We start from the raw sequence: 12,500 nt of genomic DNA, 5'->3' as shown, positions 1-12,500 counted from the left end.
AAGACCTACAGAGTATGTTGCTTACCTACTCAAAAAGAAGAAATATAAATTGTTGAGAAAATTATTATATTTCACAGTTTTTAGTCAATAATTCTTCGTCTTTCTCGTCCTGCCTGCATCCACTCTCAGATATCTTGATGGCGTCTCTATAATCATTATACATTCCTTGTTTTTGTTTTTTGCTTTTTACACTGAACTTACTGGCGTTGAATAATATACAAAATTTACCTTTTTTTTTTTTTCTTACTGATGAGCTTTACAAAAATACTGTGCTTCTCATATTTCTAATATTTTGCGCCATTTATAAACAGGTCGCATAGGATTACATGCTACTTTGGTCAAGTAATTTATAAAACAAAAATTACACTATTGCCTGTGCGCTCCAAGAATATGGCTTAGTTCATGATTTCAGAGCTGGGCGCGTTACTGCTGGATAGGTAGTGCGTTACAGAAACTTTTGGGGTGTGTTTCCGTAAATACATTACCGATTTTAATTTCTTTAGAGCGGTATATATATATATATATATATATATATATATATATATATATATATATATATATACATACATACATACATACATACATACATACGCAGTAACGCGGGCCGCTCTACGGAAATTAAAATTGGTAACGCATTGACGGAAATGCACCCCAGATTATTCGGTAGCGTGTAATGGTGTACTTGAAGCATTGTATATTTATTATCATTGTATATTGTACATATGCTGTAAGAACCAATTGTTTTGCTCGGCCGCTCGAGAGTTTTCCCGCCTAACCCATTCAACTCCGATGACAAGATGTCTTGTCATTTGGTCAAATAAAACAAAAAATCATAAAACACCAAAATGTTTGATCAAACACCAGAAAAATATGACGTCAGTCCTCGCTTCGCTGCGAGCGAAGCGAGGATTGACGTCATATTTTTCTGGTGTTTGATCAAACATTTTGGTGTTTTATGATTTTTTGTTTTATTTGACCAAATGACAAGACATCTTGTCATCAGAGTTTTCCCGCCTAGGTGGCGTCCCATATAGTCTGTTGTGCTAATCAGTTTATACATTTTGATCTTGTTTCATTAGCCATCTTTGTACAAACGCACTACCTGTTCGGTGGTAAGGCGCCCAGCTCTGCATGATTTATTACAAACTATTCCGCTAAACCAACCTTAGTAGCTCTTATTTCCCCTCTATATGCTATATGAAATATATTTTCTTTTCTTTTTTATTGTGTACATAGTAAACGAAGCTGTGTAGTATAATGGGTATCACTTCTTAGGATTCATAACAACGATTTTAATATATTCTGTGACACGTGGCAACATCGCTTTCCCCCCCCCTGTTGCCATGCCGAGGTGTGTGTGTGTGTGTGTGTGTGTGTGTGTGTGTGTGTGTGTGTGTGTGTGTGTGTGTGTGTGTGTGTGTGTGTGTGTGTGAGTGCGTGTGTGAGTGCGTGTGTGTGTGTGTGTGTAAAAATAAATAATAATAGGTTTATTGAAATAGCAGTGATACACTGACAATAATACAATTGAGCACTTTTATGAGTAATATAGTAATTATAAGAGTGATATGCTTAGTCTAAAATTTATAATGAGTTTATTGTGCGGACAATGGATGGAATGGCACTGCTCTTGTATCGGTCAGTCCTCGGCGCTTTGTGTGTGTGTGTGTGTGTGTGTGTGTGTGTGTGTGTGTGTGTGTGTGTGTGTGTGTGTGTGTGTGTGTGTGTGTGTGTGTGTGTGTGTGTGTGTGTGTGTGTGTGTGTGTGTGTGTGTGTGTGTGTGTGTGTGTGTGTGTGTGTGTGTGTGTGTGTGTGTGTGTGTATGTGTGTGTGTGTGATTCACCACCATGGTCTTGGATCACGTGTTGGACTCGTGATCGACATCTATTACCTTCCCGGGAGAGAGCTCAGAGCTCACATATGACCGATCTATGGGTAATGCTGTGACCTCATACGCACACACACACACACACACAACTCCCCGCCCACGAGAGCTGGAGTAACGACTCGCAGCGCAGCGATACTGAAATTATTTCAGCCCTAGATGGGATTTGAACTCGGACCGCTGGGTTAGCAGTTGCGAACGCTACCACTGTGCCGTCAAACCGTGTGTGTGATTCACCTTTGTCTTGGGTCACGTGTATTTATCTAGTTGTATTTACCTAGTTGTATTATACGGGAAGGGAGCTATGCTCGTGGTCACCCGTCTTTGTATCTCTCAGCATCAAGTTTTTCCTTGTCTTGAATAGTGTTTGCACACACTGTTTCTTTGTCCAATTTGTTCCAAGTATCTATCACTCTGTGTGGGAAACTGTTTTTTTTTTTCAGATCTCTTCTGTAATTATCTTTTTTGAGTTTCTTTCGTGTCCTCTTGTTTTTCCATTGTCCCATTTCACTAAGTCATTCTTATCTCAGATTTCCATTCCCTTCATAATTCTATAGTTAGTAGGTCCCCTCTTTCCCTTCTTTGTTCCAGAGTTGGTAATTCTAATTTGGACAGTCTTTGTTCATATGTCATTTTAGAAAGAGTTGGTGCCAGTTTTGTTGTTGCTCTTTGTATTCTTTCTATTTTTTTTTTATTCTTTTTGGTACTGGGTGTCCATAGTGTTACTGTGTACTCGAGTTTTGGTCTTATTAGTGTAATTATTATTATTTTTTTTTTCATTTTTTCGTCCAAATAGGCAAATGCCACTTTTATTGACCTCAATAAATTATAGGTTTCTCCGACTATTTTATCAATATGCTTATTGAGTGTCACTCCAAGGTCTTTTTCAGAGTTTAATTTCTTTACCTCTTCTTCACCAATTTGATAATTTCTCGATATTCTGTCTTTAATTTTTTTTCCAAATTCCATTATACTACATTTCTTGATATTGAATTTCACTTCCCACTTTTGAGTCCATTTCCAGATCTTGTCCAAGTCTTGTTGTAACGAGTTGCAATCCTCCTCCGTTTTTACTTTCTTTAGTATTTTTGCGTCGTCTGCAAAGAAATTCATATAACACTCTACTCCTTCGTCCATGTCATTTATGTATATAGCAAACATGATCGGGGCCAGTACTGATCCCAGCGGGACACCACTTATCATTTCTTCCCAATTTGAGAATTTGTCTCTAATTACTACTCTCATTTTCCTCCCAGTCAGGAAGTCTTTCATCCATTCCAATATTTTTCCTCTGGTGCCACCTATTGATTCTATCTTTCTTATTACTTTATTGTGTGGTACCTTATCAAATGGCTTTTGTAGGTCCAGAAATGCACAGTCTGCCCAACCATCTCTCTCTTGTATTATGTCTATTAATCTTGAGTAGAAGCAGATCAAGTTTGTTGTACATGATCTTCCTTGTCTGATTCATTATAGTTTTTTCTTCCAAATATTTAATCTATCTATTTTTGACGAACTTTTCGTTAATTTTTGCTACTGTGCTTATCAGGGAGACCGGTCTGTAATTTGATGGGTCTTCCTTATTTCCTTCCTTATAAGTTGGTACAATATTTGCCTTCTTCCAGTCCTGTGTCATTTTTCTTTCTTTAAGTGAGAATTTGATTATATTGTATATTTTGTCTGTTAATTCTTCCATACATTCTTTCAGTATCCAATTTGCAATTCCATCTGGACCTTGTGATTTTCTGTCGTCAAGGGTTTTGATTTGGTCGCTGATTTCCTTTTGCGTTACAATTATTTCTTTCATTGAGGGGGATCTCTCTCTATTTCCTCACAGTTAGTTGAGTTTTCTATTGTGAATACTGATTTGAAATGGTTGTTCATAATTCCAGCCATTTCCAGTTCTTCTGTATATTCATGTTTACCTTGGCGCAGCTTTTCTATTTCTTGGTTGTTCTTCAGTTTGCCATTTACATACCTGTAAAATAGTTTGGGTACTTCCTTGCATTTTTCTATTTATATTTTTCATAGTTTCTCTTTTCATCTCTGCGTATTTTTACATACTCATTTCTTAGTTTGATGTACATTTACCATTTGCTTGTTTTCTTGTCTCTTTTTAATTTCTTCCAAGCTGTGTCTCTTTTATCCTTTGCCTCACTACACCTTTTGTTGTACCAGCTTTTTATGTATGTTCTTTCCAAAAGCTTTCCTCCTATCCCATAAATCTGCATAACCTCCCACAGTGCCTTTCTGTCTACCCTATCATAAGCCTTTTCCAGATCCATAAAAGCCCAAAAAACATCCTTCCCCTTTCCTATAGCTTTCTCACATATCTGTCTTACCACAAAGATCTGATCTACACAACCTCTACCTGTCCTAAAACCACACTGTTCCTCACCAATTACTCCTTCTGTTCCTCTCCTAATCCTCTCAATTAAGATCCTCCCATAAGCCTTCCCTACTACACTTAACAGGCTAATCCCTCTGAAACTACTACATTCACACTTGTCCCCTTTTCCCTTGTAAAGAGGAACTATACAGGCACTTCTCCAGTCCTCCGGTACTCTACCCTCTCTCCAGCAAACATTAAATAACCTCACCAACCAGTCCACCATCACTGAACCTCCCTTTTTCAGACATTCTGCATGGCATCCATCCAGACCAGGTGCCTTACCTGCTTTCATCATCTTTACAACTGCCTTCACCTCATCCTTCCCTATTTCTCCTCCATTTTCCTCACTCATCACTCTCATTTTCTTCGCATTTCCCACTGCAGCTATCTTTCCTTCCCTATCCTCCTTCACATTTAGCAACTCCCTAAAATATTCTGCCCATCTTCCCCTTACTGCCATCTCTTCCATTATCATCTCTCCATCTGTACCTTTTACCTTTTCTTCCCTACTTGATTCGCCTCCTCTTCCTCTCTTAATTTCTTTCCAAAACATCTTTTTATTACTTTCAAAATGTTCTGTTATACTCCTACTCCATTTGACATCTGCTTTCTTCTTTGCCTCCTTTACCTTTTGCTTTACTTCTCTTTTCTTTTCTTTGTACGTCTCATATGACTCCCCCGTCCTCTTTTGTAACCAATCTGTGAATGCTCGCTTCTTCTCTTCTACAACCTTCTTTGTTTCCTCATCCCACCATTCACTACCCTTTCTTCTATTTCCCCCTGTCCTTCTTGTTCCACACACCATCCTTGCACACTTTAAGACTCCCTCCTTGAACCATCCCCATTCCTCCTCCACACCCATCTCTGCTCCATCCTTTACTCCCTCCCACTCCTCCTTCAGCTTCTTTTCGTACTCCTTCTCCTTTTCCTTTTCATTCAAGGAGTTCACTCTAAGAACCTCCCTACCTTTTGTCCCTTTCCTCTTTCTCCATCTATCCTCCACTCTCAGCTTACCTTCCACCAAAAAATGATCTGATATTCCCCCACCCTCTCCCCTTAGCACGTGTACATCCTTAACTCTTCCTATCATAATCCTATTTACCACTACATAATCCATTAGCGCTCTATCTACCACCCTTCCCTCCACCACCCTCTCCCATGTGTACTTATGCTTGACTTTCTTCCGAAACACTGTATTTGCTATCATCAACTGTCTTTCTAGACACATTTCCACCATCAACTCTCCACTACGATTCTTTCCTGGAACTCCACACTTCCCAACCACTCCATCGATTGGACCATTTCCCACCCTAGCATTAAGGTCTCCCAGTACTATTACATTGACATTTCTTCCTAAACCCTCTATGCACTCATTTAAATCTATCCAAAATGTCTCCCTTTCTTCCACGCTCTTCTCACTGCCAGGCCCATATGCACTTACAAAGGCCCACATCTCCTTTCCCAGTTTCACCTGCATCCACATTATCCTTGAGGAAACCTCCTTCCACTCCACTACCTGTTTACCTATCTCCTCACTAACTAGAATAGCCACCCCTTCCCTCCCTCGCCCTCTCTTCACTCCTGATAACCTCCCACTTACACTCCCAAACTTACACTCACCCTTCCCTTTCAACTTAGTTTCACTCAAAGCCAACACATCCATCTTTCTTCTCACAAACATACTACCTATCTCTTCCCTTTTACTCTCATCTGTACCACATCCACGCACATTAAAAGACCCAAACCTTAGGGTGCTGGCCCGAGGCCCTCCAGCACCCCTTATGCCTTCACTTTTCTTTTTAGGTTATATGCCCCGTGGGGCTACAGGGAGAAGGATGCCTAGTCCCTCTCCCCGTCCTTTTCTTCTCGCCTCTTACGATCCAAGTGGGATACTTGGTGGCAGTATTCTTTTCCCCCACCACAGGGAATTCCCCCATCACAGAAAGAGAATACTCAGAGAAATGGTACAGGACAGCAACAAGGGGTTGGGGGACAGCATAACGGAGGGACAGTCGTAGTATAAAAGTGTCATAATTTCTCTATGAACAGAATTTCTTCTATCATAGACAAAATGATGTGTGGCTCTGGTCCGTAGGGGCGCCCCATATAGACCCTAAAGTATCGACTGCATGCTACTTTGCCACAATAACAAGCAGCCAATACAATATATATATATATATATATATATATATATATATATATATATATATTATATAACATACAAAAATAAAGACCCAATAAAACAGATAAATCAACCGAATTTTTTGCCTTTGGTGGGCAAACCCATTACCAAAAGGCGACACCTCCATAAGGCTAAGCACCCACGGCGAAGCCGTGGCCGGCGTGACGTCACGGCAACGGGGACAACTGATTGACCGAGTTGTGACGTCACGGCAACGGAGACGACTGATTGGCCGAGAGTGGTGACGTCACGACAACGCCTCTCAATCCTCATCGTTCTCGGCCAATCAGTCGTCTGCCTTGCTGTGACGTCACCACTTTCGGCCAATCGGTTGTCTCCGTTGCCGTGACGTCACGCCGGCCACGGCTTCGCCGTAGGTGCTTGGCCTTATGGGGGTGTCGACTTTTGGTAATGGGTTCGCCCACCAAAGGCAGAAAAATCTGTTGATTTCTCTGTTTTATTGGGTCTTTATTTTTGTATGGATTTCTCTTTCAAAATGATTCTGAAATGACCTGTGTGGTGACTATACAATATCGACCACCGTTACGATGCCAAGAGACGAAACGGCGAAGAAACGTAGACTACATTATATCGAAATGTATAATTTGTAACGACAGGCCATGAATTCATGGGATGGCTCCTTTGGGGGCCCCTGTGGTTCCCTTGGGTCCCCCGTGGCTCCTGTGGGGGCCCCCGTGGCTCCTGTGGGGGCCCCTGTGGCTCCTCTGGTGGCCCTGCACCTCCTCTGGGGGCCCCGCGCCTCCCCTGGGAGATCCCGCTGATCCTCTGGGGGCCCCCGACGCATATATGCGAGCGAAGCGAGCAAGCGCCGCAGACCAAGCAACCTGGCGTAGCCATGTGCGGCAAACCCGATGCTTGTATATATATATATATATATATATATATATATATATATATATATATATATATATATATATCAGCCATCCTGAATCCACTGCTGAACAAACGCCTCCTTCATAGCATTTCATGATTCACACTACCGCGCCAACATCTACCACGTCACTGCTGCAAACTTCTCAATCTCGTCTTTCCATCTTCTATCAGGTCTCCCTCTTCCACACTTTTTATCTCGCGGTGTCCACTCAGTAACACACTTGCTCCATTGCTCACCTGTCGTTCGCACTAACTTACCTGCCCAATTCCACAACTCCTCTCTTTTACCGCCTCTAAAACATCTTTCACTCTAGTCTGCTCTCTCACCCAACTTGCTCTATTTCAGTCGCTCAGTGTTATTCCCATCCTTGATCTCTTCATTCTCTTTGAGTAGTCCTTAGCTTTGTCTTCATCGCCTTCGTCAGTTTCCAAGTCACACACCCGTAGATTATTGCTGGCAGAATGCAGTGATTGTAAACTTTACGTTTCAAACATAAAGATAGAGAGCCTTTCAGGGTTTTATTATACTTACCAATTGTAATGCGTCTTTTTATTTCATTATCATTGTCACAACTTTTGGGGTTGTGACACACCACCCATTTCCAAATTTTAAGTCTGTTTTCAAACCATAGTTTGCAAATAATTTCGTTGAAGGACCTAGCCGATATAGTAGGCTTTATATTTGTACTTTCGTTCCTATAGGTTGTCATTTCCTCTATTCTGTTATATTACCAGAATTCTTAGAATCTTAAACAACTACTTTTTATTTTACTCGCCATTATTCTTATTGTCTGTAGCACCAATTTGGCCATTAGTTGTAGAGCCTTAACGAGTTTAAAGAATTGCCTATTCATAGGAATTTCCCACCCTTTGTACACAGTACCCATTTATGACAAAATACAGAGATGTCACGAATGTTTAATTATTGAACCTGGAGTATGTCAACCTTGTGAATTTATTGTTCCACCATGTAATTATAATTTGGTGTCTTATGTACAAATTAACATTTCAACTAAGCATTACCTTGTGAATTTGTTTCAACGGTTTGAAATTTCAATCCCTGCGCACTTGCCACCTCTCATGTAAGTTAAGTAATTAGGTTAGCTGTTTAGGTTAGTTGGGATTTATAATTTTCTCTCGTCTCTAGTGATTGTCTTAGAGGGATTGCTAGAGATTAATCAACTCCTACAGGTACATTATACTCCATGCTCTTCGGAGGCAATGATTTGAAGCTAAGAAACTTGGCACCATTGCACGACTTCCCGCCATACACAACTCTGGACAGCGTCAGTTCCATAAGAAACTTAGTAGAGGTCGAGTGTGTCTTGGGCATTCTGCGAAGAAGCTCGCATCAACCACATGGAGCGGTTATCAGAACTTTCCATCTCATTCCTAACCCGTGTGAAAACGATACAATAGAACTAGTAGAAGTGGTGTGCTTGTGGCGTGTGAATTGGACTCTATCAGTCTCCTTAACCCATTCAACTCCGATGACAAGATGTCTTGTCATTTGGTCAAATAAAACAAACAATCATAATAAAACAACAAAATGTTTGATGATCAAACAGCACCAGAAAAATATGACGTCATCAGTCCTCCTCCTCCTCGAGGAGGACTGATGACGTCATATTTTTCTGGTGCTGTTTGATCATCAAACATTTTGTTGTTTTATTATGACTTTTTGTTTTATTTGACCAAATGACAAGACATCTTGTCATCGGAGTTGAATGGGTTAAGCAAATTAGCTGCGGTGTCGTCCTCTCATGAACTATGAGTCTGGTCCCATCAACCGTATCCATCATGATGAGGCGTCCAAATGTATCCAGCTTTATCGAACGCATCCGCTAAGATTGGAAGCCCACCAATTATTGACTTCAAATTCAAATGAGTGATCTGCATGGAGAGTTCCTCAGAGTTCTAGAGGTATTGATTGATTGAATTCTAGATAGGAATCAATTTAAAATCACACGCTCTTGGTTCATGTTAACTTACGTTCTTAAATTGTGCTTACTCAATATACAACCTTGTTTAGATACATGTGCTCATGCTCTTGGTTCATGTTAACTTACATTCTTAAATTGTGCTTACTAAAATTATAACTTTTGTTTAAATACATGTCCTCGTGTTTCCATACAATCTTATCCATGTTCACATTGTTAACTGTTTGTCTTCAAATAGTGTTTATTTAATGAGAAGCATTAAATTGTTGTGTCGCTTGTTTTCTAAATGTATTCACTGTGGAATTTATTCTATTAAATCGATTTCTTCTACTTTATTTAATTAAACCAGGGTTGTGATTAGCTAAATAAGTTGAATCATTCTGTATCCCCTTTCAAATACTGAAATTTATACACGCCACTCAGAGGAAAGCGTGTGTGGTCCCGGTCGGTGATGCAAATCTTCTGGACTTCGGCTCCCACTGTAGCTATCAACCCTCACCCGTTCCACCCCACATCCTCTCCTTTCCATTGTCCAGAGATTTGCGACAATCATGATCTTTCGTCACTTTCACCATCTGGCCTAATTAATTATACTCTTTAACTTCTTCAAGACTCTCACCTTCAATTATAATCTCTTTACTTTGAAATTTCGTTTTGAATATTACTTTGGTTTTACTCTTATTCATTTTTAAATCTACTTTTGAGACTTTCCTTGTTCAGATCACTCAGCATATCTTGCATGTCTTCTACTTTTTCTGAAATAATAATAATGTCATCCGCAAATATCAGGTGGTTCAAGTATTTGCCATTAATTTTCAAACCTTTCTTTTCCCAACTCATCCTACTGAAAATATCTTCCAAGCAAGCTGTAAATAATTTGGGTAGAATTATATTGCCTTGCCGTACTCTTTTCTTTATCTTGATCTTTCCTGTATCTTTATGTAGTCGAATTATAGCAGTATGTTTCGCATAAATATTTTGCTAAAAATATTACGATCTGTTCGTTCGTACCCTGCTTGCGTAACGAGTTTAGTATTGCTATTTGTTCTACCGAGTCAAAGGCGTTCTCGTAATCTACAAAAACTAAATAGAGAGGTATATTGTATTCTGCCGTTTTTTATTAATTGTTTCATCGCCTGCAAATGGTCTAGAACTGAATATTCACTCCTAAAGCCTGCCTGTTCTCTCGTTTGGTTTCCATCTAAAACTTGACTTACTCTATTTGTAAAGATCTTTGAGAATACTTTATAAACACTTGATGGCAAGCTAATCGGCCGATAGTTACTAAGATCCTTCTGGTCTCCTTTTTTTAAGAAGCAAAATCACTATAGCATTGCACCACGATTCAGGAACGCTTTTTGACGTAAGCACTGGGTGTACAACTGAGCTAACTTAATATGAACTTCTTTCCCTGCGTCTTTCAACAGATCTATCGATGTACCATATTCCCTAGGTGTTTTTCCTCGTTTCATGTATTTAAAGCAAATTTTACTTCTTCCTTTGTAATCTCTGGTACATTACTAACGTCTACAGATGAATTTACTGAGCTAACTTCGGTCTTCGACGATTAAAGTTCTTGATAAAATTCTTCTACTCTTTTTACCATTCTGTCTCTACATTTAATTATTTCTTCATTTCTATCTTTTAAACATATCATTTGTCGTCTACCTAAATCATGTCTGCCCTCGGTCCTTTGAATAATTTTGCCCTTCCGAATAGTTTCTACTACATCATCCATGTTTCTCTTTTTTTTTTCTCTGATATCTGCCTTTTGTTTATAAGCTTGTTTAGTTCTACTCTTTCTATTTCGTCTCTCCTTCTTTTAATCTGCATTATCCTTCTTTTTTTAATTAGGTCATTTGTAACTTTGATGAATTTGTTTTCTCTAATACTTTTTCTACTTCCTACTTTCTCCACCGATTCCCTAATGATATTCACTAAATTCAAATTCATATCTTCGTCGGTGTCATCGTTAGTTCTTAGAGCTTCGAATCTATTTCTAATTTCAAACTGAAATTTCTTATTGTTCTCCTTAACCTTTGCAAGGCTTATTTTCTTTCTTAAAATTAGCTTATTTCTCTCGGCTCTGAAATATATTTACCTGTGCAACCTACCATTCTATGATCACTACCTATGTTGACTTTATCTATGACCATAAAATTCCTAACACTCTTACTCTCATCTCCTAATATGAAGTCTACTTCGTTCTTTGCTGTTCCATTTGGACTTTTCCAGGTCCATTTACGACCTACACGCTTTTGGAAGAAAGTGTTCATTATCCTCATGTTGTAGTTCTCTGCAAAATTGACTAACATCTCGCCTCTGCCATTTCTTTCACCTACACCAAACTTCCCAATGCACGACTCATCTCCCATCTTTTTCCCCACTTTAGCATTAAAGTCGCCTATTACCAACGTGTACTTACTTTTTTCTTGATCCATTACCTGACCTAAATCATCATAAAAGAATTTGATTTCATCGTCTGAACTCTGTGAAGTTGGTGGATAAACCTAAACTATTATTGGAGTGTACCTTTTACACAGTATAATCACAATCCAACTACTGAACTTAACTACGTTACCAGCAACCTTTCGATTTATCAAGAATCCTACTCCACTAAATCTTCCTTTTTCCTTACCACTATAGTAGAACAGGTGATAACCATCTTGTAATTGTACCATCTTGTCTTCCGCTCTTCGGACTTCGCTAAGTCCTACGATGTCCCACTTGATGTTGTCTAGTTCTTCCTTTAAACTCTCCAGCCTGTGGTCTTCTGAGAGAGCTCTTACGTTGTAGGTATAGATCTTCATTTTCTTCATGCTGTTTAATGTCCAAGACTTGGATCTGCTTGGACAGTGCTTATTCACTTTTTGTGGCACACTGCCCGTAAGCACACGAGGCAATGCGGTTGGACCTTTAGGAGACGATGATCCAACAGGAACGCCCGGTTTTGTTTTGGTTGTGCTTTTCATAGTTGCTATGAAGGGTTCTGGCAATAATCTCACCTCCCTGCCAACTGGTTTCTGGTGAGATATTTCTCTGGTGTCACCTTATTCATTATATTTGGTGAAGCCCTATATATCTATAGGGTGCCCAATGGTCCACGCCGTCATTATGACGGTACCCATATATCTATGAGGAATTTCCCTGTTCGCCATCAGGGACGTGCCAGTTAGCAGTGGGTCCTACGACTGTGTGAGCTGCTCTTTG

The sequence above is a fragment of the Oratosquilla oratoria genome, chromosome 12, assembly GCF_046742065.1.
Source record: "Oratosquilla oratoria isolate Oo_2021 chromosome 12, ASM4674206v1, whole genome shotgun sequence".
Lineage (NCBI taxonomy): Eukaryota > Metazoa > Arthropoda > Malacostraca > Stomatopoda > Squillidae > Oratosquilla > Oratosquilla oratoria.
This window is presented reverse-complemented; position numbering follows the sequence as displayed.